We start from the raw sequence: 27,478 nt of genomic DNA, 5'->3' as shown, positions 1-27,478 counted from the left end.
GATACTTGATTCGTATTGATGATGATAATAATAGTTATTGAATATTGGATTTAAGGATGATTTTTGATGGAAATTCATTTTGGGAAATTCAACTTTTGGAAATTGTGTCATATTTTGCTATCTTTATCTCTTGAAATTTCGATGAACTTTTTGGAGATAGTATTATTGATATTAATACGAATTTATAATATTTATAACACGTTGAAAAATGTAATTCAAATTCTCAATTTATTGGTTTTGTCTGTCGAATTAATATTATAAATAATAGAAACAGTTTTTCCTATACATGTATTTCGAAGAGGTCCTCAGGTTCGTAATCTTCGTTGGTTACAAACTTCTATTTCCAATAACAGGTCAATTTATTTCAATTATTTTACGAATTCAATCGTTTTTCAATAAATCTGTACAGATTTTAAATAAAAAATATAAATATTTCCAAAAAGATACCAAGAAAAGCTATTTTAGCAACCGTTAAATTAAAAATTTACTGTTGGAATTAAAAGATCTTCTCGTTTTAATAACATAAATTCTTAGAAAATATCTTATTTGTCCAATTTGATTTGATTTCGATATTTTAATCAAAAAATTATTTTTAACTAAAAAATCTAATACAAAAAATCTATTTTTATTTCATCTTCAATCTTCATCCTTTATTTCTCTCTCTTTAACTTTTTAAAAAACTATTATTCACCTAGCGAAATAAAAATTAAATACAAACCTTTCTCCAACCAATCAATAATATTTCCAAACTCAACAATTTCCCCCATCAACAAAAACAAAACTATAAATTATGCATATCCTAAAAATCCAATCTCGAATCTTCTAACACGAACCGTGAGTCGATCGAACGTCAATCGTTTAATTTTCAAGACACAGGCTTCCCCTCCCCCGTGTATCGTCTCATGATAAGTCCAAGTCTCTTTTGCAAAATTCACGCATTTCACAGGGGTAAGGGTGGATACCGGGCCACCGAGATAATAATGATGAAGTTTGGTGTCCGTGTAGCCGAGTGGATGGCGAGGCCGGGAGGGTTGAAGCCGGCGGAAGGAGAAAGGCAACTCCGTCCGGAGGGGGTGGGTTATACATTTGAGTACATAAATGTATGTAACTTTGAGTTTGTGTTGGAGTGGGCGTCGGCCATCTTGTCCGGTGGGTATTGACCGAGGCGACCGCCAGGCGAGAGACATGCCATGGCGGGCAAACCACCTCTAGTTACTACCCCCGACGCTAATTGCTCTTATTAGTTAAATCCGTGCGGTATCGTCGCCGATTCGCGTCGAAACACGATAAAAAAAAAAAAAAAAAAAAGAAAAATACACTCGAGAGATTCCGGCTACATCGAGATCCGATTTCGTCGATCGCGCGCGAGTGAAATTAGACGAGGCGATATGATGAGCGAAATTTTTACAGGTATGAGAAATATATGTCTTTTTTTTTTTTAATTTGATTTTTTGAACGTATGAGAGAACCAAGAATAAGGGAAAGTAGGGATAGATAGTAAGGGATAGATATCGTTGAACGTTTGCGTTGGAATGATGAATGATAAGTGATTTGTTAATTGTGAGTGAGAATGATGTAAAGAGAAAGTAGATTGGATATTTCGAATTATAATTTTTGGAAATTTTTGATAATCGTGATTGCAAAATTAAACTTTTGTTTTTAAAATACGAGTTTGTATAATTTAAATAAATCTTTCCTATGTCATCCTCATGTGTAAATAATTATGTAATTCATACAATAGAAATAAGGATTTAAAATTTATAAAGAATAATTTTCCTACGAGATTCGTTCGATTTTAAACAACTATAAAGAATATTTATTTGAGATAATTTAATTAAGATTATTTTATATTTTGTTTTTGATTGATATAGTTGTATATCTTATTATTTTTATATTTTACTCTTTTTATCTAAATTTTTATCTAAATATTATATTTCTCTATTTATATGATTTAAAGTATAAACAAAATTTCATTTTAAAATTCATTAATCGATGTTTGTAGCATCGCGGAGAACAATTACTCTTAACTTTTTCTCCAAGTTTATCGTTTCAAGGCACGCATTTGCATTTTCCTCTGGAGTTCCTTTACTTTCCACTTTCAGTTACGCTCGCTTATTCGTGGACGCGACTAATGGCGAAACAAATCAAAAAATTCTCAATTAGAATAAAAAAAAGAAAATTACGAGAAATTTCACTTTTCTGAATCTAAAAATTTCTACATTGCCATTCTGAAAATGTTTTTTGAAAAGGTTAAAATTTAAAGAATTAAAGTTTTCCTGATTCTATCCTTATTATTCGTTCTGATCGACAATTTGAAAATTTTCCCTCCTCGAAGAATGACGTTATTCAATTTCTTGATATTATGTAGACTGATTGAAAATTTGAAAATATTTCTAACACAAAATCTACCGAATGTAAAATAATTGAGTTTAACTAATAACTACGATCAACAAAGACGATGCAATTCATAAATAAATCGATTTAATTTCAATTCTTGTACCAAAATTTTCGATATCACCGTTTCTACAGAAATATTTCCTAATAATTTAATTCCAAACTGCAATTGCAAGTCGATGATAATACCTATATCAAATAATGACAATCCAACTAAATTAGAAACTACCACAGTATCCCTTGTTCCTAACAAATTCATAATCGAGTCTCATACCAACAATCCTCCAGCAAAGTAATCTACAAAGTCCAGCAAATACGAATCCCTGGCTACAATAATCATTGCAGCACGTGGAATGTCTTACAATCAACGATTCCCGTGTCCTCGGGAATTCTTGTTGTTGGATGCAACCGTCCATCCAAAGATTCTCGGATACAAGTGGAAACGAGGGAGAGAGAACCGAGTTTGCGGCTAGGGAAAATTCCAAAGGTTTCGTTCGTTCGCTCGCCGCACTCGTGTATATACGCCTGGACTCTAATTCACGCCCGGTATTTCGCACGGCGTGTATTTTAAGGCTAGCCCCGACTCTAAAATTCCACCCTTGCCCGTGCGCGCCCATCCTCTTCCACCCCCTGGTCCCTCATTCACCGCCAGCTCTCACTCTCCTCTCGTCCGTGTGCTGCTTCGTGTTTCTCTCCTATGTATTCCCTCCCCCACTCCTCCATCTACCTCTTCTTCTCTCTTTCCAACTCTGGCCAGTTTCTGTTTGTCCCTTTTCCGATTCCATCTTTGTCTATTGGTAACTGGCACGTTCGTTCGTCTCGCTTCGACTCTCCTCGACTCACCCTCAATCCCTCTCTCTCTCTCTCTCTTTCAGTTTCTCCACATCTGTGTCTTCCTCTCTTTCCGTTCTCCTCCTGTTTCCAATGCTTCTCTGTTGCCATCGTCGTCCCTCTTCCACCCTCTGTCCGTCTCGTTCTCATCCCCCGCTCACCCTTCCTCCTCGTTGAACAACCTTTATATCTACAGCCACTATACCTACCATCACAACCACGTACCATCTACCTACCTACCTACCTACCTACCTACCTCGGTTACTCGTGTGTTCAAGGGATATAGAAGCTACGAGAGAGAAAGAGAGAGAGAGGGAGGGAGAGGGAAAGCCAAGTACAGGATATGGAAGAGGATATGAAATGGTTATAGAGAGAGAAAGAGAAAGAGAGGGAGAGAGGGGGAGAGAGAGAGAGAGAGATGGAGAATTCTTGGACTTCGTGTGGTAGTGCAAGGGTTCGTTCGACCCTTAAGGGGTTGTGGCTAGCATCAGAACTCCCCCCTTTGCCCCAGTCCTCAGCCACCGCTATCCCCTTTACCGACCTCCGCTCGGCTTCTCTTCCTACTCCTTCCAGTCCTTGTCGGCCACCCAGTTAGCCACCCTCGTAGCCACCCCACGACCGGCAAAACTACCCTACCGCCGGCGGCCATTTTACTCTCCCTTCGCCCTGGACTCGCCAAATTGTAATCCGAGGCCCTGGAATTCCGGGCAGAGCAACCGTGGTCCGGCCTCAAAGGAGGCTTCCTTCGCCTCTCGACTTACCCCCTTGGATAATGATTAACGGAGTGCTCCTCTTTCTCACCCTTGGCGAGCGCAAACAAAGAGCAGGAACGAGCCGCGTTTCGGATCACATAAAACCGACTTCCGAACACGTAATAATCGCGGAAATTTTATTCCATGCATTCCGTGCGCGGGGTCCGATCGTTTCATGTCGTTTGAGATGAGTGTTCGAAATGAAGGCGGGACTGTTTTTGAAAAACGACGTAGACACACTTTTTAATACTTGTAGAACTTGTAGAGATTTTAGAAGCGTCTGATGTTCGTTTGGAAGAACGAAGTTTTATTATTTGATCGGGAGATGATAAGATGTTTTGATTTGAGCATATGTTCGTAATTAATCGAAGAGTTATTTTGACATGGTAATATGAATTCTTTAACGGAAGACGATTTATTTGCATCATAATTATCAATTATTTATAATATATATATATATTGTAAAGTTTTATCAGCTTTCTTCAAAACATCCTTTCATACGATAAATAAGTTGAACTTCTTCCAAATCTCTCTTGCATGGGAATTGTCTATCTTCAAAAAACAAGAGATATATGGAACTTTGAAGTTTCGAATATATTTTTGAAAAATGAAGAAAAATTAGATAAAAGATTTTAATTGAGAAGGACAGTAAAATAGAAAACTTCGAATAATTACGAACAACATCTTGATATTTCGTGTCCCTGTCTTAAAATCTGTCGCTAATTCACAGCTACGTAGCCTCGTGTGCGAACGAAGCGAGAAACGCATAGACAATAATTCCATATCTCGGCTGGTCGGGTTTATCTGATTGGGCGAGCGGTATCGTCGGGAAATTTGCGATTATCTGTTTATGGCGCGGTTAATGGGGGTCGTGCCTAGTCGAGAACGGCTCGAACCTCGTGTCTGCCCGATATTGGCCAATAACGTAGCACGTACTTACTCTGGGCCGTGTCTTCGCAGTTCTGGTGAATGAAATTAATGTTTGAATGAAAATGAGAAAAGGAATGGAGATGAGAAACAGGAACGCAGGATGGGAGCGTGAATCGGGACGTTTTCATGCTGTCTTTATTTCATCGTTTCTTCCATTGTTTTCTTTTTTTTTTCTTTTCTTGTTTTTGTCCTTTTTCTTATTTTTTTTTCTCGAGTATTTTGATATCGAAGCGAGATAATTCAGTTTCGACGCATTGATTGTTATTTTTTTTTATGGGGATCATTATTAATCCTTTCCGTGTTTATATGATAACCAATATATAGTTCTTTTTTTATTATTATTAATTAATTTATATTATTAAGTAATAATCGATACAAAAGTATCAATAATACTGTAAAAGTATCTATATACTTTCGATTTATAAATATCATAAAAGTCAATTCTTTGAAAAAACGAATTAACAATTTACTAATTCTTTATAGAAGCATAATTTCAAAATTTTAAACGATGTAACTTTGTGGTAAAAGAGGATGATACTGCATTTTAATTCCGAGGATCGTAAATGTAAAGTTACGAGATCCTGTTTTATAGTCATTTGAAGGTACTGTTCTAAGCTGGGTACTTTTATGATACTACAAATATACTACCTTCTCATTTATAATCACAAGAAACACTGTCTTGAGAAATAAAGATACAATAAAAAAAAATTTGAAAAATAATAGCAAAAACAAAAAATTAATTGCAATGATTATATTTTTCCTAATAATATATTTTTCTCTGTTTAATTCAATAATCAGTCGTCTTCGTATATAAAAAGAATATTCTATAAAATTTTGTACCTTCTTATTAAAATACATAACAATCAATGCGTCTAAAATCACTCGCAATCAGAATACTACATAATCTTCACTTGAAACATATAAAATATTCTCGAAAAAAATCCACAAGAAGTCCAAAAGAAATCCAAAAAGGTCCAGGTCCATTTTCCACTCGATACCTGAAACAGATAAAAAAATTGTATGAAACATCAGTTCTGAAATTGAAGAAAATATTTAAAACAAAATCTCGACCTTCCAATTTCGTCCAAATATCGTTGAAAATTTTTGTGAAATGTTGAAATGGATGAAAATAAAAGTGACGAAGAGTATCGATTACAACTTGCCTTCTTCGAGCACTATTTATCTAGCTTCTCCTGTTAGATTTTATCACCTCGAATATAATTTGTTGTACAGCAATATTAGTGGTCGCAACGACATTTGTCATTCTGCGCGCGCGCCCTCTGTGTTGACAGGGCTGGCCCCGTTTCGAGGTCAAAGTTCATTATGAAAACTGGATTGGAAACTGGATAAACGAGTAGTAGAACCTTGTCGATCCTGCATCGACTGACCACAATCGCCCATGTAGACAAATTCGCGACAGTGGTGATCAACTTCTGTTCCATCGACATCTAATTCAATAGCGTCGTTTCAATATTCAACAATCGAAGATGGAAAATGCTCTTTGTTTATAAATAAATGATGGAGCTTAATTAAGAGAAAAGTTTTTTCCGATTTTCTTGATATCGAGTGGTTCGAGTGAAGAACAAGCACGATTATTGCTGTTTCACAGGGATGATATTATTATTTATTCAGAACGAAGAGGAAATTTGTTTGATGAATGATTATTTCAATAGAAATAATTTTTTATTTATTATACCTAGATTATTTATGGAAAAATTTATGTAAATAACATAAGAAATAAAAAATATCTTGGATGGAAATAAAAGAAGATCCTTTGCAATTCTTGATCCAATTCTTGATATCAATTATTATTCTTTCAAGGGGATAATATTATTTTGTCTTCTCGAAAATGAAGAATTCGAAGAGGAAATTTATTTGATGAATAATTATTTAAATAGAAATAATATTTTATTTACTTTGCTTAGGTTATCTATGGAAGAATTACTTAAATAAAATATATCGGAAGTTTGGAAAATCGATAAAACGATTAAATTTTAAACGCTCTACATGTTTAATAAGTTGAAAACAATCTTGAATCTCTCGAAATCGAGATTTAGAACAGATTTCCAAATAGAATTGGGGTATTTCCTTCGTAAATTTTATACGCGCTGAATATCATTTCCTGATCGCGAAATCGAAAGATTTAAATAACCGAGGAATTAAGAAGGCAAGTTTCCTTCGTTCAGCAGGAAATGGAAAATCCGCCGGAATCGGTTTCAAAATTTTTCTATCGTTTGACCCATGGATCTCGGTCGCGGAGAAAAATGGCTTATGGGATTCCAGATGATCGTTCATTTGAGGAACGTTGGCCGGGAACCGATCGCTCTGTCCAATTTTCTGGATTTCTCGTGCACGAACCTTTCACAGATCTGGAAACGAATGTGAAACGAAGCCCTCTTCCTCTTCGTGGATGAAATGGGGGTGGGGAAAGAGGGAGGAGAGGCAAAGAGGACTCTTCCAACGATGCTTTGCTCCTGAGCGTGTGCATCCCGCGCTGTACATATATCGGCATCGGTCATGCATGACAAGACGCCTGACTGGCCACGCCAGTAAAAACGCGGAGGAAAACGCGGAGAATACAAACTCGCCTCGTTCCTTTCGCGCCATTTCAAGACTCTCTTCCCCCTCGACTTCTTTTTGGATCCTCGTCTTTTTTTCTTCTTCTTTTTGCGTCTTCCTTTCTTATGAAAAATGTTGGACGTAGAAGAATCTACATTGGAGAAGAATACGTACGGTTGTTATGAAAAGTGCAATATCCTTGATAGCTGCGTGGAGAGTTTGAGGGATGGAAGACGGAGATCTTTGAAAAAAGAAAGAATTTGATACGATATATTGGGATAATTCTACATTTTAACGAATTTATCGTTATGCCTCTTTTGCGAAAAAGACACAAGGAAAAGACTCTTGAAAGAATAATGTTTTTGGGGAAAAGAATAATTTTAAAAATAAAGAAAGTACGATGTGCATGGCTATAATAATAATTTGTTGGAAGCAAAACTAAAATTAAATCAAAAATAATAATTAATTAGCGAATTTCGATCATCTACAAAATCTGATATATATTCATAGATTATTAATTATACCTTCTAAGATATATCTAAGAGATATCTCGCTTCCTTCTTATTCAAAATTGCACGGAAATCATTAAGGATATTACGCGTCTTTCCCGATTTCTTACTTGCCAAAAATAAATACCTCTAACATGTCACGATTCGTATCTCGCTTCTGTAACCCAGTCGGCACCATCCAACCGCATTCAAGAAACGGTAAGAAGGAAAAACGAGGCATCGCTACGACTCCCTACGTAAAGAGGGTCGGTAATCGAAGCGCAGAGGGATGCAAACGGCGGATTCGCGCGCATTATGAGGCCAAGCAATCTTCCCGTGCAGTTTTTCAAGAACCGGAGAGACCAACACCCGTGTGTCCGCCGCTGATAAGGACCACCTTTATCAAAAAAAATCCCTTCAACCATCCTCTCCGACCGCTGTTTTCCCCCACCAATCGTATCAAGGTAACCAAGAGGGTTAAAATTTTTGGCCTCGTCGTCCCTCCATCCATGATACTCGAATTTATAGTTGCCCCGGCCGAGTATCGAGTGTGAATATTGCGAAAATTCCCTGGAGATCCCGGCAAGAAGAGATTCTCGCCGCGCCAAGAACTCTCGGCCCAGCCACCAGTCAGTCGGTGGCCCTATCCTAGCTAGGTGTCGAGGATGATCTTTAAGGTGGCCGGTCGAAATTCGAAAACGAGCGGGAAAATCCGGCGAATTTCCAGAACAGTGCGTCGTATCGATTCGGGTTTCCGTGGGCGTTGCTATGAGATGGACCCTTGTACAGCTCGGCGAGCTTGGGAGCAAGCGAGAACATGGAATGAGAGTAAGAGGAAGCGGGACCGGGTTGCAGAGAGAGGTCTTGAGTGTCGCCAAGCTACCCTCCACCTCCTCCTCGCGACGAACGTACTCTTCCTACGATCACTCACCGCTCTCTCTCCCTTCGCCCGTTATTACTTCTACAAATATACAAGCTATCGTATTCCCGTGATCGAACTCACGGGCGCATCGAGCCGCCACACGGCAAATTCGATGGAATCGGCCGGTTAATACCGCTTCAAAGAGACGTCGACTTTCACTCTTTGAGACGGTGAGGATCTCGCCAACCTCCTCCGCCTCCTTTTCTTCCTCCTCTTCTTCGTCTTCTTCTTCGTCTTCGTCTTCTTTGCTCGCGTGTCTTTCTCTCGTGGGTTACCCTCGCCTTGCCTCCTCCTTTGGTCGGCCTCTCTTCGTCCTTTGTTCGACCTACGTGTCTCGAGTAAGAAATAATGCGAAAGATCGCGGAGGAATGAGACGAGGATCGAGCGTAGGAGAGGCGCTCCTCCTTATTGTCCTTACAGGAGGTATCTTTGAACTTGAGAGAGCGAGGAGAGAGATGGATGGTTTGTCCATATGTGGATGGAGATGAGGAAGTGTACGAGTGGATCGGTGGAGATGGAAATGAAACATTGTTGCTTTCTTCTTGATTATGACTTGCTGGCCAGGTTATTTGATGTAATTTTCTTGTAGGCGATTGTAATATCTTTGTTAGTGAGTAAATATTATATTTCAATCTTGAATACCGAGACCGAATGCATATATATATACACGTGGATACGATTGTATTTACTGCATTTATGTTTTGATTAATTCTAAACCGGCAAACTAGAAAGATTCATAAATATGAAGATATATATATATATATATATTTCTTCTCGAGATAAGATAATTTTCAAATTTTATCTTTTAAAAAGATATTCAATCATAAGTGATTGATAAAAAAGAATTTTTCTCTGATTTTGAAAAATCTTAAACTAATTCGAAACTAATTGAATAACGTGAAATTGAAAAGATTCAATTCAAAAGAGATGAATGACCATCGAGCAATGATACGAGCACGCGTGATAAATTCCAGACACTTGTCCAGTGAAACAGGTAGAACAAAGGTCCAGCATCCGGTCAAACGAGATCAAAGATCACGATTTAATGTTTGCGCGAAGCTTGTCCATCCAGTTCTGGACCACGAGAAATCCTGTTCAGAGGGATGCTCCCTTCATATATTCTCAACGAGGTCCTAAACAAGATTGTAATTCAAATCACAATTCATTCCTCGCTTGAACCCCGCGGCATACTACGCAGATTACGCTTCCAAGCATCTCGGCATACTCGGCCGACAAAGCGTGCCGAGTATGGTCAAACGATTTCTGCGTTGTTTCCAAGTAAAATCGAGTCTGTAACTTTTCCAGAAAAGTTCTCCAATCTCGGTAATCCGAGTTTTCAATAATCTGACTTAAGTTTTAAGCTTGGATGGAAAGTGTACTTTGCCTTCTCTCTTGGAAAGTGTCTTCTTATCGCAATAGATATTGATAAATTTACAAGAATTTCTTTAAAATATATTTTCTATATTCAAAAATTAGATTAATAGTTTAGGAATTGTACAATTGTAATCTATCTACTCAACTAATATATTATAGATCAATTCAAATAAATAATTAATCAAGAAAAAAAGCATTCAAATTCATCCCCCTTCATCAGATCACATAATTATCAAATAAGATATTTAAGAATCCCACTCGAATAAGAAACGAATAATCTCTTTTTTCGCTTATTAAAAAGAAATTAGATATCCACCCACTAAGAAAATTAACGAGACACTCGAATATCTATCAAATAACACTCATATACGAAAAATCCCACTGTCAAAGGAGGCGATCAATTAACTACTCACAGAGAGCAATGTATCCAATCGTTTCATTCTCGCGTACCAGCTTGAAAAAGGTCAACAAGACGTAAATCCGAGGGTCTGTATGAACAGAGAAAAAGAAAGAGAGAAAGATAGTTAGGTAGATAAATAAAAAAAAAAGAAAAAATGGGGTGTTGAGAGCGCGGAAACGCACGCATCCTTTACGAACGATTCTCCTTCAGTCTTCTTCTTTCCTCTTCTTCGTCCCTTCGACAATTTCCACAACGCGGGTGTACGGTAGCCTAGGCTCGGTTAATTGGGTCCGCCATTTTCGGTGGCGCGACCCCTCGAAAATCCTCATCGTATCCTCCTCCCCGCGAGAAAGGACTTCAGAAGGGTTGCCCACCGACACCATCACCATCACCACCATCACCATAACCATGGAAGGACTTCTCTACACTGGCTCGACCCGAGTGGCTTTTGTTTTCACCCCCCAAAGGGTCCGCCATTTTGAATTTATGATACCCAGCCACTCGGGGCTCGGACACCGAAAAACTTCGGTCGTTAGTGAAAGTTAAGAGCCGAACCCCTCTTCCATCGGCCGCGCCAGACCGTGCGCAGTCATTTTCTGTAATGGCACACGGACACGCGCGTGATGGACAACCGCTTAATGACACGAGCGAACTCCTCGATGAACTGCAAGCCTTTCGAATATCTTTCGACGCGGAGACATCTCTCTTGGATGAGTGAATCTTGGGGGAGGATCAGCTTTTTTGTTGCGGATGATGATTGGAAGATATTGCGGAGAGAAAAATTTGCGAGGGTTGGATTCGTATGGAGCAATTTCTTTGTTGTGTGAAATTGATATCTATAGATGATAAGGTATATACATGTTTTTAATCGTTATATAAAATAACGTATAATTCATGATACGAATAGGAGATGCTATAAGAATAATGATATTTAACGATATTATGTAGTAGATACTTATTGAATATTTCTGGTATTTTATTTATAAATTTGATTTATATATTAAAAAGCAAAAAGAAAATAAAAACTTTATCTATCTATGACCCTTCGAATACTGTTTTCTTTCCAAATTAAACTGTTACAATGAGAACTTCCCAAGGTTTCATAAGGGTCCTAGATAATCAAATTCGAACACGCAAAGAGGGTGCTCGATCTCTCTTACTTCCACTCCACTAGAAGGAAATAGATAGATAACTGTTGATATTTCTAAAATAAATAGAAGAAAATTTACTTATCAAATTCAATCCTTATCAAACTTCAAAAATAAAACCAAGCAACTTCTCCAAATCGATATTCAAAAGAAATTATTTTAACAAATCATTTATCCAACAAAGATGACCGAACGATCAAAAAAGGTAGACACATGTATTCCACGAATATTCGTTCGTAATGAATTCGATTTCCTTCGAGCATCATCCAGAGGCGGAACCAAAGCCTGCCTTTTTTCAACGATAATTCGATATATTCCTGAAGATAGATTAGTTCAAATTCGATGTCCGGAACGAGGCGAGGAAGCGGTTCGACGGAGATGTCAACTTAAAACAATTGGTATGGGTGGGGTACATAGCGACACGCAATATCCTGACTCCTCTAATTCGATTAGGGAACTAAGCTACGTAGATCAGGAGGAGAAACCTGGAATTCCCTTCGAAGGCTGCAGGTACCTCCTTCACGCGGAACACGTAGGATGAGGTGGAGCGACAGGATACGGAACCTCCGGAGTAGAGGTAGTCACCGAATTATCGGACTCGATGGAAGAACCGGTTCAATTTGCCAAATTAATCCGCTGCCTCCCTATCAACCAACCGGGCAAACCGCAATCATACGAGTTTTCGATGCAAAACGTCTGTGGTATCGCGATTTTCATGGATGATGATGCTATCGGTTTATTAAATGCGAAATTCATACACGATGATTAAATATCGAATTTTGAAAACAAATAGAATTGGATTTATTAAAGATTTAATAGATATCAAAATAATCATTGCAAAGATCATTGCAATTATGCAAGGTTATAACTTCGATATAAAAAACATGGGGAAAAAATAAAAATTTAATTATCAAAAATCCATCTAAAAAATATACGAGGAAATTATACAAAATCGAAATCCCTTTTTGTTTCATTCCGATATCTCGATCGATTGCTGAGATATACAGAACTTTCCGTAATATTTAAGATGGCATAGCGCGAATATTATGAATGGACTCGTGACCCAGTGATCTACATTTTTTCCTGGAAATATATACTATGTTCTTCCAAGAATCGTGCCTTTCGCTTGTTTTGATTTTGAAATAGATCAGTGCGAGGAAGAATTTCGAATAAGAAACAAGATAATAAACGATTACCTTTTCCTTTAAACGACGAGAATCGAAACTCGTATCGAGATAATTAAAAAAGCATCTTAAAGAACAAGATTCAATGTCCACGCTTCTAACAATCTTTCATTCATTTTTTTCTAGATTTTAAATCGTTTAAGTAAAAACTAAAAATCGAACATTTCGTATTTACACTTTACACATTCACGTAAAATATATAAATAAAAGTAAGATGAAAAATATAATTTTGCACGAAAATTTGCATAATCTAATAAATGTTCGGTAATCGGGAAATTATTACTTAAGAGAATTCGAACAAAATTTCATTCACCAAAAATTAACGCCTCTATCCTTCGACGCGAAACGAATTAACAACTGCGATATTCGATCAAATTCATTTGAAACTTTCGTCCTAACTTTTCATCCCGTCAATGGCTTCCGTGCCATTGCTGCCCTCCCTCAATCAGTCCCGTAGCGCCCCTTTCGCGCCCCTAAAAGGAACGTCCCTATCCACCAGTAGAGGGGAACCTCGTGTTGGACAACCCTATCGAACAGACCGATGGAGGGGGCACTTTTATACCTAGAAACCAGATCTAGGAACTAGGATTCATCTACTTTACCGACTACCTAGCACAAAACACCGCACTGATCATCCAACTGTGAACCATCCACAGATGTCGGTACTACCGGTTTACCGACCCCTGCAACATGACTTCCCGCCTAACAGGCCACTTTGCACTCGATAATTCGACGAGAAAACGGCCAAGTGCCTCCACCACACACGCCAAGTTTTCCTTCGATACGCAAAGTTTGTCCCTGATACGAGTTTCGAAACGCGGAAATGAAAACACTTATCGACCAGAAACGATGGCACTCTAATTACGCGACAGCCTGGGCATATAATTAGTGACCTGTACGAGGTAATTCAGCTCCCTATTGACCCAATTACAATTCGCTCGGAAATATCGTCGAGAATGTAATCCACCGACGTACCATGTATAAAGAATTTTGTTTGGATTTGGTGTCATCGACAAGAGGGGAGAGGGGCCATTAGAAAAAATTCAACCGAGATTGGAAGATCTATTCGACATTTGGAATTCGCGATATGGAATTCAACGATGAGAAAATTCAACGGGGTTGTGAATAGAACGACGTTGTTCGGTTAAGCAAAAATCAACGGAGAGGGTCCGCGAAAATCCGCGGAACCGATGAAACTTTCACGACGCACGGGTGGCAGCGATTGTTCCCCTATTCCCGACTCCCTTGGACGAATGTATACTCCGTATTTTCGCTGGAACCCTTTCTCTTTCCCTGTCCCTCTTCTCGGGAGGAAAGCAAGAGACGACTGAGAGAGCTGAATGGTCTGACGTATCGTCGGCGTGTCTGTGCCTGACACCTCGGATTTTTCCATTAAATTTTCCCGACGCGAGAATCTATCACCGGTCACAGTCCCGGAAAAACCTGCTTCGACTCTGTAACGCGATTCCCATTACGATCGCGCCCGCGGGATCATGTGAAATGTATCGAACCCTCTATTTGGTTGGTCTGCCATCGAAAAGAAATTCTGACGTGGATTTCGGTTTGTTGAATTAAAAAAATTTGTGGTGGAAAAAATAGTCGGAGAAAGGGTGAACCGAGGAAGATCGAAGAAATATCCAATTTACGATGAACAAATAAGAAAGTGATTATGTATGAAATAAGATAAATATAAAATAAAAAATTACGAATATAATATTAATAAAATAAGAATATAATGTAAATATAGAGAATATCGAGATTGAGAAATATACAAAGATAGAATTCAAAGAATCAATTTCTCTTCAAATCAAGAAATAGTTCAAAAATTTTGATTCAATTTGAATCATAGAAAAGCTAAGAAATCTATATTAGTATATTTCTTCGAATTATCTTTAATCCGATGATATTATAAATTTATGATATTAATTTGGTTTCTAATGAAACGACACGCAAGATATTCGATCTATAGATGCGAAAGGAAGCGTGTACGCGAAGAGTAATTTTACAGGGAAACATAAATACCAAACAAGAGTAAAACAGATCGACCTCGTGTCGCCAGTGTATCCAAGTTCTTAGCCCTTTGTACCATGGCTCGTATATAAGTCCTAGACCAATAGGGTAGCGTCAGCTTTGCGTAAATACGGATTTCGCGCGCCTCGTTCAAACAACGTCCGCTTAAATACAGATGGAGTCCACGGTCGAGTATTTGCACAGAGAATAAGATCGACTAATTTATCAATAAGAAAATCCAAAGGCACTCTTTCCTTAACGAAACTTTTCATAGTTCGATCGAAAACTAATCCTTCCTCTCCTCTTTAACTCTTAGAGCTAAATTTTTTTAAAATTTAAAAAACAATTCTTTTTCTTATATTTTTTATAAAAAAAATACAATATAATAAGTACATTAAAATTTGAGATTCTTCTGGCTAGAAAAAGATACACTTATTATGCGATTATTCAATAATTAATTGAATACTATCGAGGGATTATTTTCATTTTAATATCGATAAAATATATATATATATATATATACATATTTATTTTACAAATTGTAAAATAAAATAGAACTTTTATATTGCGAAATTTACAAATGAAAATGATTTATCTAAGATGAATATTTTTACTCAGAGAAAAAAATAATCCTAAACTTCGTTATACGTACATGTATACATATATACAAAAACCATTTATAAGCCAATGGAATTACAATGGAATTCTCTTACATACATCTAAATGTTGATGGGTCAAGAAAATGAATTTTGCTTTACGCAGATAGGAGTTCATAAGGACGAAAGAGTTATAACACTACGGAGATTGCGCGTAATTTTACAGATACATGTAAAGTCTTGTAACGGATACGTTACACAACGTATCGTAAAGTTTGTCGATAAAATGTAAGCGATACATGACACAGTAAATACTACATGCAGTTACTCTCACAAATTACCTACCCGCGTTACATATTTATAAATCAATCAATTTCTAACAAATATTTATCGACACGTCATAATTATCTCATTGAATAAAAAAAATAATAATATAAAATACCCAAATCGAATACCCAAACATCAATCTCACCTCCACCTCACCATCTCCTAACAACGTAACTCGATATTGATTAAGAAATTGAGATACACGAAGGGTGGCTGCCTAAAAAGGAGAAAAATAACGCTGACACCGCGAGAGTTAGGAGGGGATAATAGAAAAGGAAAAGTTCAGAAGCTTGTCCTAATACCACTAACAGCCTTGGTGTGCTCCCCACCGAGGGCCAAGCTTCATTTTTCAACGAATCTGCGGGAAAATGCAAATGCACGGGGCATCTGGCAACAATGGCCGTGGTCTGTGCCTCCTATTTTAAGGGTTGGTTTTTTGGTCGAGGCTCGCGAGAGAGGAGGTGGACGCGGGGAGAGTGAAGAGAGCGAAAGGTAGTCCGCGAAAGCGATACGAAAGGATAGAAGTGGAAAAGAGACGGACGGGCCAGTGGTAAGGGTCGTCGGAGGGTGGTGGTTGAGGCATCAGGGGTGGGTCGACCAGGGAGCTTTGCCGGCCATGCAAAGCAGAGAGAAGCACAGAACCGGCGGCAGTAGCAACCCCCGACGACCGACCTCGGCTATATACTGGCTCTCCCAACCCCCTGATAAGGGTGGACAGCCACGATCGATTAGAGGGCACCCACCCACCTACCCATCTATCCTCTGCCCAACCCCCGAACCCCGTTGCATCCTATCCACACAGCTCACTCTCCCTCACGAGGCATTCTCCACCAAGCTCGTCTCTTGCCCATATTCCGATTCGGCTAACGATCCCCCAAGTTTAAAAATATACACGCCAGAGCGCGTCACCCTTAATCCTTCCAACTTTCACGATTATTCCCTGCTCTTCTACTTCTCCGAGCCCAGGTTATGCACACTTTCGCTTTTCCTACGGCGAACACCGCGTTGCAACGCACTCATGAAAATTTATGAGAGAAATTTACCGAGCTGGAAATTTGTTTACCCTGGTGAATCTCGCGCGGATGAGGGGGAGGGGGTGGAATTTGGGTTTCCAGATATACGGAGAATTTTCGAGAATATTCGATGCATCTGGCGAGGTTGAATCACGTTATCCAAGATGTTTGTGGAAGTATACGCATTTTGATCATGTTTGAAAATAATCAAATACAAAATATTCGCTATATTTTGTAAACGTCATGTAAAGTATATAAATATCTCTTTTCATTGTTTCAAGTATGTATCAATTCTTTGATACAAATGTTAGAAAACACGTACATATATATCGTTCGAAACTATAAATTCGCTGTTAATTACGAACGATTGAAGATAATCTGCACGAATAAATTCACGATACACGTTCTTTCTTGACATAATTATCAAATATAATTATATACAAATTAAGATAAAGAGAGGAATGCATATTTGTGCAGTAAAGCAAGGAACAGAAGGAAGCACACAGGTGTATCAGATTCACCAGGACGCGAGTTAACAGGTTTATTGTCGCAATAGTCACCTGTCCGGCGAAAGGTTAACAATAAGGAACGATTTCCAACTACTTAGGTTAAGTTCCAGCGTCCTTGCACTCCGAAACTTTGGCCAAGGATCGTTCTGTATTTCCGTGGCCGAGTCACACTCATGCGTATCGCGAGTTCTAAAGTGCCATAACTGCTAACACCCTGTTTCCAGGCGAATAACATGTCGGGAACCCCGTTTTTCATTCAACTTTCCCGCTCCACCGAAACTTGGCGACAGATTTTTAATCATACCGAACTGGCGTACCCCTCTTGGATCGCTATACTCGTTTCACATGCTATTGCGAGATCTGATATTCGTGTTAGCGGATTCATGCGCACAATTCATGCTTTCTTTTATTTTTGAGACGCGAATTAGTTCGTTAAGTTGTACGAGAAAATTGAATTAGATTGAAATGTAATTCGGGATGAATTGTTTTCTTATTTCAAGAATATTGAAGAAGTTTCTTGATATGCAAATATTCGTATGGATTCTATAAATATGTATCTCATCATCTGTTTTAATTAAGTTAAATTGTATTGGTATATAAATGTTTTTCTAATTCGATCAATTATAATATTATAATTAATATTTTTATAAAATATATATTATATATAATATAATGAAACAATAATAAGTACTTTATTATTGTGACCAAAATCAAATTCCAATCTTCAAGAATAAACAGATATTGATTTGACAAAAAAAAAAGAAAGTATAATAAAAAATAGACAAAAAAGAAAACCAAAATAATCGTTTAATCAATGATTGAAAATCGAACGATTCTATTTTTAATATTAAATTCAAGATTAAAAATCTATGATAATTAATTAATTTTCAATTATAACCCGGTTTAAAATGCTACAAGGTCAATGACGGAACTTATCTTCTTCCGCCGGTTCCGCTCAACTCCGACCAAACTTTTGGAAAATCTTACGACGCTTTCCCATTCAATTATCCACCACCAAACTCGCTGGATGTTTACTGCTTATACACCCAATACACCCAAACAAGCGTGCAAACGCACACAATCGACGAAACAACTCCCTTCGAGGATCGACGGACGTCGGGCATAAATCCAAGGGCTTTTTAAAAAAATTGCCAATAAATCGTCGCGTTAACTCGGTCCAGTGGGCATTTCCTCCCTCCGCGGACTTTAAAATTCCTTAATTCGCCGGGAAAAAAAGGGTGAGACCAGATCTCGCCCTTCCTCGTATGCCTTTCGCTTCTGAAATCGATATCAACCGTATCGATGTGTATTCCCGTTTCGCGACGAGTCCAAGCGAAAACTCGCGTACAAAGCGCGAGAATAATCCCCCTTCTCACCCCTAGGCGGGTTATTGAATTTCGCGCGCCACGAAACGTGGTAAGGAAATTCAGTTTCCGGTAAGTCGCGACTAAGTAACGACGGCCTTTCATCGATTAGTAGTAGTGGCTGATGGCTATGGTTACGCCAACCCTCTCCACCCCCTTTACTTGGAAATTATAAATTCGACGATGTTCTTGGCTTCGTGGCAAATTCATCCCGAAAACAACGATGTTTCGTGAATGTTTCGAGGTGGAAACACTCGCTAAACAATCGAGACACCCAATAGAGATACACGCGGTCGGGATGATACACGAGGATGGCGCGCGATATAAGGAGGAAGGGGATGAAGAAGGAAACAGACGTCGGAAAAAAGCTGATATCCGTGGAATTTTCATATCGACACAGAATGACAGTTTTTTAATATTAAATTCTTTCCGACCTTTTGACTTCTTTTTACCCCCGACGTCGCCCTCAACGTCGGCGTGGGAAACGCTTCGTGGATCGAGGCGAGACAGAGGGAAACAGGGAGGGTTCAACGTGTCGGATGAATGTTAATTTTCGTCTTTCGTGCAATTAATTGAAATGATTTTGAGAAAGTTTATAATTTATTGCAATATTTGTTTGCAATTTCATTTTAATCGGTGTAAATTAATATTGAATTTTTTTTTTTCATTCTTCTTCCTTTCACTTGGATCCTACAATCGTACATAAAAATATCCTTTTCTTTTTTTTCAAATGCTTATGCTAAAAATAATTCAACACTTCAAAAAATATTGAATTATTTCGATTACATGTTTTTGTAGAATATCTGTATCACGAGCAAATAATTTTCAGAGAGTCATATTTTGTTTGACCAAAAATAAGGGTGCCCTGAAGTGTACCGTAGAGGGTAGCCTCGTACAAAAACTGAAAGGGTTTCCGACCTAGTTGAAATTTGTTTGTACTTCAGCTTAACTATTCCCAAACATGAAAAATATCCACTTTTTGTACCCGCTCCCAAAAATCATATTCAATTATTAAGAAATTGAAAATCAAAAAGCAATCTTCATTTAATATAAATAATACAATCCTCATTTAATATAATAATAATATCTCCCAAAGTTTTCTAGATTTTCTAAAATTAAAGAAAATAATAATTGAAAATAAGAAAAGCCGTGTTTAACATATCGATCGACACGACACCACGATCACGCGTTAAACGAAGAAGAGAACGATTCGATCCTTCCGCTACAAAACCGAGACGCAATAAATATCTAATAAATTTCTAGCCGGGTGGTCGCGGGGATCGCGCGTTTTTGTCTGAAAGGATGAGAATCGGCGACAATGGCGGGGGGGAAAAAAAGGATGCCCCGGGTGGCTGCATAAAAGCACGGTCGCGCTACAAAACCCAAAACAGTTTCCAGAACGACTGTCATTTATTTCGTTATTTATTTTCGTTGCATTCGCAATAACGGAGAGCCTAGAACGAGGAATCATCACGTTACCCTTTCCCTCTTTCTCTCTCTCTCTCATTTTTTTTCAATGCATCGCATTGTCGAGTCGAGTGCAAGTTTTCAACCCTTAAAATTTCGCGCAAGGGTACCACGAGGCTTTCGGAGACAGACGGGGCACAGAAGTCGATCGTATAGAGGGTATAGAGGGTTCGATGACGTAGAAAAGATGGAGAGAAAGAGAGAATGAATGGGGAAAGGAAGGGGGAGAGAGAGAGAGATCGCAAAGTGCGGAGAGCAAGCGAACAAGAGAGGAGAGGAAAAAAAAAATCGCTGGCTGAAAAGAAGGATTACATCGGGGATTTTGGTTTTCGCGTTTCATCTGGACCAAAGCCGATTTTCCCGATTTTCCGTCTTCCCGAGAGCCGCCACTCGAATTAGATGTCCATTGTACGAGACGAGACGAGACGAGAGAACCCCCTTCAACTTCGTGACGTCGCATATTAAGTCGCGTTCGACCCTTTAATGGAGTCTCTTCTGTGGCCAGGAGTATGAAAGATTCTCCTTCTAATATGCCCGATAATATCCGCATCGCCTGTCATTTTGGAATTCGATGGAACGATCGGTTATAGTGGCAGGAATTCATTCTACGCTAGAATGCAATTTTTTTGAGATGCTTGAAATATGTAGTTTTCGCTTAAAAATTTCGATTAACATCAACTTCGAAGAATTATTTCTTAATTGTAAAAGTGTAAAAATTATACGAGTTTAACACGAAGTTTAAATTAATCTAAAAACACAATCCGGCGATGGACAAAAATAATAAATGATAATAACAATGTGCTAATAACAGATTACAGATATTTTTATCGAGATTGGATGTCAAAACTCCACGAAACAATATATCGAAGACGATATACTTCAACGATCAGCTACCTCATTATATTATCTCTTTTCTCTCAAAGGATAACCCATTCTCATCATGATTACGCAAAACTCGGATACGATTCATAAGTCACGTATATACACCAGGTGTCTGGGTGTGTTTGTTTGGACAACGATTCTTTTTCTACGGCTGGCGTTCATCTCGTGAGAAACGGGGCCTCGTGATTCCCGGTATCGATCAAAAATATATTAGTCTCCGATATGACAGTGCGGAGTGTTTTTCTTTCGGTGATGTAGCGGAGGGTTGAAATGGGTCGGTGCAGGGTGAAAAAAAAAATAAGAAAAAACGACAGAGAAGAGAAAGAGAGAGAGAGAGAGATACTGATACGTTTTTTTTCCTTCCATCGGTAGAGAGCGATTACACAAAGGGTGCAGGCATACCTGCACGTACGAAAGGGGTGTTCGACTACCTGTAGAAAAAAAAGGCGACCGGGCAAATTAATGATTTAGCGTCAGTCGCGATATTTGGGGTGACGTTTCTCTTTTCCCGACTTTTTTTTTTTTTCTTCACGTCCCCTTCTGTCGGTCGATCTCTTTTCGTTCGCGAAACCCAAATTCGAGAGGGGATCTTGTGGATGGAGTTACATTTTTTTTTTTCTCATCAAGAGCCCGAAACGTTTCTTGGGAAAGGCTTCTTTCGCTTGATCCCCTCGAAATTGCCGGTACAATAAAAAAAAGGAGAGGTATCACGGAAGAGTTACAGGCATCGAGATTTACGAGATATCCACTCACAGCCTGAAGAAATGAAGAGAGGCAATCCATCGATTCCGCGAGAGAGTCTAGTGAGGATCTGTTAAATGAAGGGAGAAACGATCGAGTCTCGAGTGTAAAAAGAGAGAATATTTCATCTCGTCCATTTCTTGTAACCTCGCTAAATGGATGGATCTCGATATGACCAATGACGATTTCGATCGCGGAACTCGGTCGCGCCATCTACGAGATGCTTTTACGCTCTAATTCGAGGTGCATTTCACAGTTATTCGATACCTTCACGATTATTTCACGTCAATCGTCGTTGATACTAAACTAAGGAGGGACACACGGTCTCCTCCTCGTAAATAACTCGAAAATGGCGACTACGCGATGTATCTTTACGGGGAGGTTATTTGGAATTTACAGCGAGGGTGGAGCCACCTTTTCCCGGATATATACGCACGCTGGGGAAAGGTCTTGCCGTCACCGTCCCGCGGGACATCTTCGACCGATCCTGTTCAAAAATTGAAGGACGTCGAGACCGAAAACTGCATCCGATGGCTGACCAGGGGACTCCGATGGTTGTGTCCCCCGGGGCCATATGCCAACGTAGAATTCGAAATTTAAATTCAGATATATGTATAAATATATATATACATCGAACGTTTTTTCCCCGTATGCACGTGTGTGTTCTTCTTCGTTCCTTTCTATCTCGTACCCTTTCTTTTTCTCGTTATAGCTTCTTCTGTTTTCTTCTTTTTCTTTTTGATCTCGGCGTAACCGTATCCCGCGAAATTGGTACATCGTTTTGATCTACGACGAGGTCGGCGCGTGGGACAGACGTTCACACAACGACGTACACGGCCGTGCACGCGTATATGGAAGTGTATATATGTACGGAATACTCGTGTCGAGGGACGAGTTATGTATCCTATCCCGGTCCTCTTGTGGAACGACAAGAAACCCCCGTTGCCCTTCGCCGTACTCCAACCGTACCTCCGCGTGGCTGCATACCTCTATCTAACTCTTTTTCGTAATCGCGAGTTTTTTTTTATAACGCCAATATTTTCGTGCCTTTTTGATATCGCGATATATCATGCTTGAGGTCTATCTTTATTTTTCATACCTTCAGGTGGTTCGTTGAAATTAATTTGTAAGATAATTTTAATGGAAAAGTTATCGCTCGAGAAAATGTTATAAAATATTGATTATCTTCGCATGAATAACTCGTTTAAACGGTGGAATTTGCGAAGAATGAATTTTTTAAATTATTAATGATTTTTAAGAATTTTCCGAATAATAATTAATCGCTTTTAGGCGTCAAATTTTTTTCAAAAATACTAAATAGAATATTTTAATTCAAATAGGGTTCCGCATCGATATTAAAAAGAATACCGATTAAAAAAAAACAAGTAGACCGACACATTGGAAAATTCTTTCGAAGATTATTATTCTTCACTTTAAACGAAGTGTCCCCGACAGAAACGCGCCTCGTCAAAACATAGATCAAATGTATTATACATATATTTTGAAAAACGTCCCCCTCAGTGGTTACAAGAAGCAACGGGGTAAGAAGGTGGCGGAGAAAGAAGACTGGTTCGTATCGATGTACTCTTACTCGTGGCATGTTAGGTGCGAAAAGAAGCTCGTCTATATGTATGGGCGCGATGGTAGAGGCTCCATTAGCGTGTTTGCACTACGAGAGCCGGGGTTCTCTAAGTGATGTTTTGTGCGACGCTATTCGAATCGTCCTTTATGCCAAGAACGGTCCCTTCGTCTGGAGAAAAGCGAGCAGAAAATTTTCTGGAGGACACCGTACCACGTCGTTCCATAAAACGAAGATCGTCTATCCATTTTCGTTTTGCTCGTTACTTTGTTCGAATTGCAACTTGTTATTCTTCAATATGTGCAGTATTTTGTTGCTACGATGACGATAATGAGGGCGAACATTGTTACAGAGACAGAAGAGAATTTTGCTTTGACATAGAAGAAGGTAGATTTAGATTGCTATTGGATTGATGTTGTTATAGATATATTTTTTGTTTTTGAAAATTTTTATTTTTCTCATTAGGAAATTTTCGAGATTAAAGATGTCTAAGACGGGAAAAATCTTTAGAAAAAAGAAAAAAATGATAATTCTATTTATTATTACAAGGATGAAGTTGATTATTGTTCGAAATAAAATTTAATTTTCACATTATGAGGCTGATCAAGAGTTAGATACGATTATTTTTGGGATATTGAATATAACTTTGAAGCATTTCGAGACTGGATAAGACAACGTGTCGGAAGAAGGTGTTGGCACGTGGTCAAGAGATGTCAAAACTCGTTTTCCTACCGCTTTCAAGGCACGTCTAAAGGTTTTTAGGGGTCTGCGGAGGTCAGTGCAGTCTCCATGGACTGTTTCCGGGTCAAAAACCGGCCGGCACACGCCAACCCCTTGGAAGAAGTAACCGTAACGAATATAATTGTATACAACGAGTTTTGGAAAAGAAAATTAACAAGAAGAATCGATATTTAATTTCATTCTCTCTTATTGTTATATTATCCTACAATAATTTAATTTTAAAATAATACTCCGGAGTAAATTTAAACAATAATCTCCCGCGTACTATGATATCCAAATATTAATTTAAATTATTGTACAATAATACAATAATTACGAGGGAATTAAAAAAAAAAGAAAAGCTTCTTTGATACAGAGAATCCAAACTACGCTCATCGATACAATACCAAGTATAACAGCAATTCTTTAACGAAAGGAATCTTGACCGAGTAAACAACCACGGTAACATTTATCCCCGTCTCTAGGATAAAAATATTCGACGGAACCAACAAATGTCAGCTCGTTCATCTTAATTTTACACGGGGAACAAAGATCGATTCCGGGCTAGAACCAAGGAAACTCGATGGAAACCGATAATCCGCGTTCAACGCGCGCTCTCGGGAGGTTACTTTTGTTATAGGGCTCTCATTTCGCGAGAAGGCCGGGCTGTGGATCGAACGGCCCGGCCGGAAATAACGATGGCAGATAATGTGGAACGCCTCGCTATCTGCGGAATCAAATCACCTTAAGGTTACTCCGACACCGGAACCTCTTAGCCTAACAATTTTTATCTTTTTCCATCTCGCTCCGACACCCGAAAAAAGAAAGAAGAATCTAGTCGTCGCCCGATCGCGAAGAGGTCAATCGACCCATCGAGCGGTCTCATCGAGAAAATAGTTCCTCATCCTACTTTTTTTTTCTTTTCTTTCCTTTTCACACCTCTGCTTCGATCAAAATCACGCGATTCTCGCGTTAAAAACTTCTTCTCGAGCGAAAAGGAAGAGAGAAGAATGTTAGATCGTTCGATGATCATGAATTTTGCGGATCGCTTTTAAACGGTAATGATTAACGAAAAATAAAATTGTCGGCATAAAGTTGAAAATTCATCCCTTTCTTTCTTGTTAAATTTAAAGATTTGGAAATAAAACAAGAGATGTAACAACAGAGAAGAATTTAATAAATAATCATCTGTCTCAAACTTTCTCGCTTCTTAAAGACTCGAAGAATTATAACGAAATCAAAAACCAAGATATTCATTTCTCAATTGATCTCCTAAAGTTCCAAAGACTTCAATAGACAACAGCACGTGAAGAAGAAAAGAAGAGAAAATTTAATTTATCCGAATTTCGTATTAAATATTCGCAGAAATTTTCTCAGGTACTCTCAATACCGAGTTCACGAAGCACGCATGGACCCCTTTACAGGGGGTCTCCATCCGCCATTTTATTCCATCCCCCTAACTCGACCTCCCCCAAGCGCACGGTATTGATAAAAAAAAAGCGCTCGTCCCATTGGCCGGCTGGACCATAGGGTGACCTCACCCCTTGAGTGCTGACCAAGCACGAGCACCCACTCTAGAATTCACATACATACCAACGCCTATCTCTGGACACTTACACACGTATACTTGCACACAATCAACGCGTGCACCTACACATACACTCTTCGAACTGTCGCACCACGGAACCAGAGAGTGCACCCTCGACATTTTTCCCCCCGGCCTCCTCTCCACTCTCTCTCTCGAGCCCTGTCCTTTCCTCGTCCATCTCCCTCGCGTCGATTTCTTTCCATCCTCGTCCAACGGCTCTCTTACGCCACTCGGTGAATATTGATTAGTAAGGACGTCGCGTTGCAACGGAGACGAACGGTCAATTAGTCGAGGCAAGCCCCGATGTCGGGAACACGGTCGTTAATTAGACACTCATCATTGATCCGTCACTTGAATCCGTTCGATTCCGCGCGCGTCACGCGGATTACGCGGCAATCGTTGATTTCGAATCGTTGGAAAAGAGAAAAAGAGAGAGAGATAGAGAAAAGGAAAAAGTATATGGGAAAAGAAAAAAAGGAAAATGAGAGAGAAGTTGCCTCTATGTGGATGTCCAACGATGGTTCGAAGGAACGCAGCGCGCTTAATTAGTTCGGGGCAAATCGCACCAGGGCAAATTGATTGTATTCAACCGGCGCTATAACCACCCCCACGACCATAAATTATTGCACCGTTTATCTCGGGGAACGTCACCGTCCTGGTGTGCCTCGTGTTCCTTCGCACTTCTGGTTACGCTACCAAATTGCACAGGTATTAGTAGTTAGTTAAGAACAGGTGATCACACTTACCGAAGGGGGTGGGTAAAATTTTTACAACACTCGAAAGTTTCTGGGACGATGCTTCTTCTTTCTTTCGATCGGACGTGCGCCAAGGAAAAGTTTGAAAGAAGTATTCGAGAAGAAGTTTGTAGTTTTTGATGAAATGTTGAACCTTGCATCCTCGAAATAGAGATTATTTTCACGAATTACTATATCGAATACGAGAAAAAGTTTCGAACTCTTCCGATTATCGAAACTAAATAATTCTTTTTATCGCGAAATTTGTTTTGAAACATTGAAAGAAGATTAGTCGAAGACTTAATATCATTTCAAAATGTTTGGAATAAAAATTAGAAAGAATTTATATTCATATTTATACGTCGAAGGATAATATCTGAAAGAATTTTTTGCGTTTAAAATTCACGCTTTTAACTTTATAAATCATTATCACCTCTGACAAAATTTCCATTTAGTTTAAATACTTCGTATCTTTTTCCAAACTCTCGTCTCACGCACGAAATCCACGACTTCTATCAACGGATCCAATCCTCCTAACCGACTTATCTCCATTTCGAGATCAAACAAGATCAACCATCCACCTCAAACGCGATCGTCTCTTGCGTGAGCTTGAAACGTGACTGAGCTCCGTCCAAAGATTTTGCTTCTCATAAGAGGTGTGATAGAGCCTCGAAAATCTTACCTGAGGCAACCTCTGCGACGTAGAGGGGGATCAGGTAGGAAAAAGGGTTTCGTCACGAGACCCCCTATTATGCAATTCGAAAATTTTTTCCCTATCTTCCTTTCTCACTCTCTCCTTTCTTGATTCATTCACGACAATCGGAACGCGAGGCCCCGCTACCTGGGATGCAAATGCCAGTTAACGGGGGATACTCGTGGATTAGGGTTACCCAAAGCGTGCGTGCCCGCTACCTGGGATGCAAATACCCCAGAAAGACTCTATATTTTTGACCTAGGAAATTCGTA

The 27,478-nt window shown here is 38.9% G+C and overlaps 1 long non-coding RNA gene across 1 annotated transcript; it reads right to left on the bottom strand.

Moving 5' to 3' along the window:
• Window positions 1-222: 222 nt before the first annotated feature.
• On the bottom strand, window positions 223-27,087 carry LOC133666811 (uncharacterized). The gene is made up of 3 exons (XR_009831499.1): window positions 26,946-27,087; window positions 26,525-26,888; window positions 223-5,905 (listed from the first exon to the last, which is right to left on the bottom strand). It is a non-coding gene; the product is annotated as an uncharacterized LOC133666811 (long non-coding RNA).
• Between the last annotated feature and the right edge of the window lie 391 nt (window positions 27,088-27,478).

Source organism: Apis cerana, linkage group LG10 (assembly GCF_029169275.1).
Source record: "Apis cerana isolate GH-2021 linkage group LG10, AcerK_1.0, whole genome shotgun sequence".
NCBI classification, from domain to species: domain Eukaryota; kingdom Metazoa; phylum Arthropoda; class Insecta; order Hymenoptera; family Apidae; genus Apis; species Apis cerana.
The sequence above is the reverse complement of the archived record's forward strand: the minus strand, read 5'-3'. Positions and strand labels throughout refer to the sequence as shown.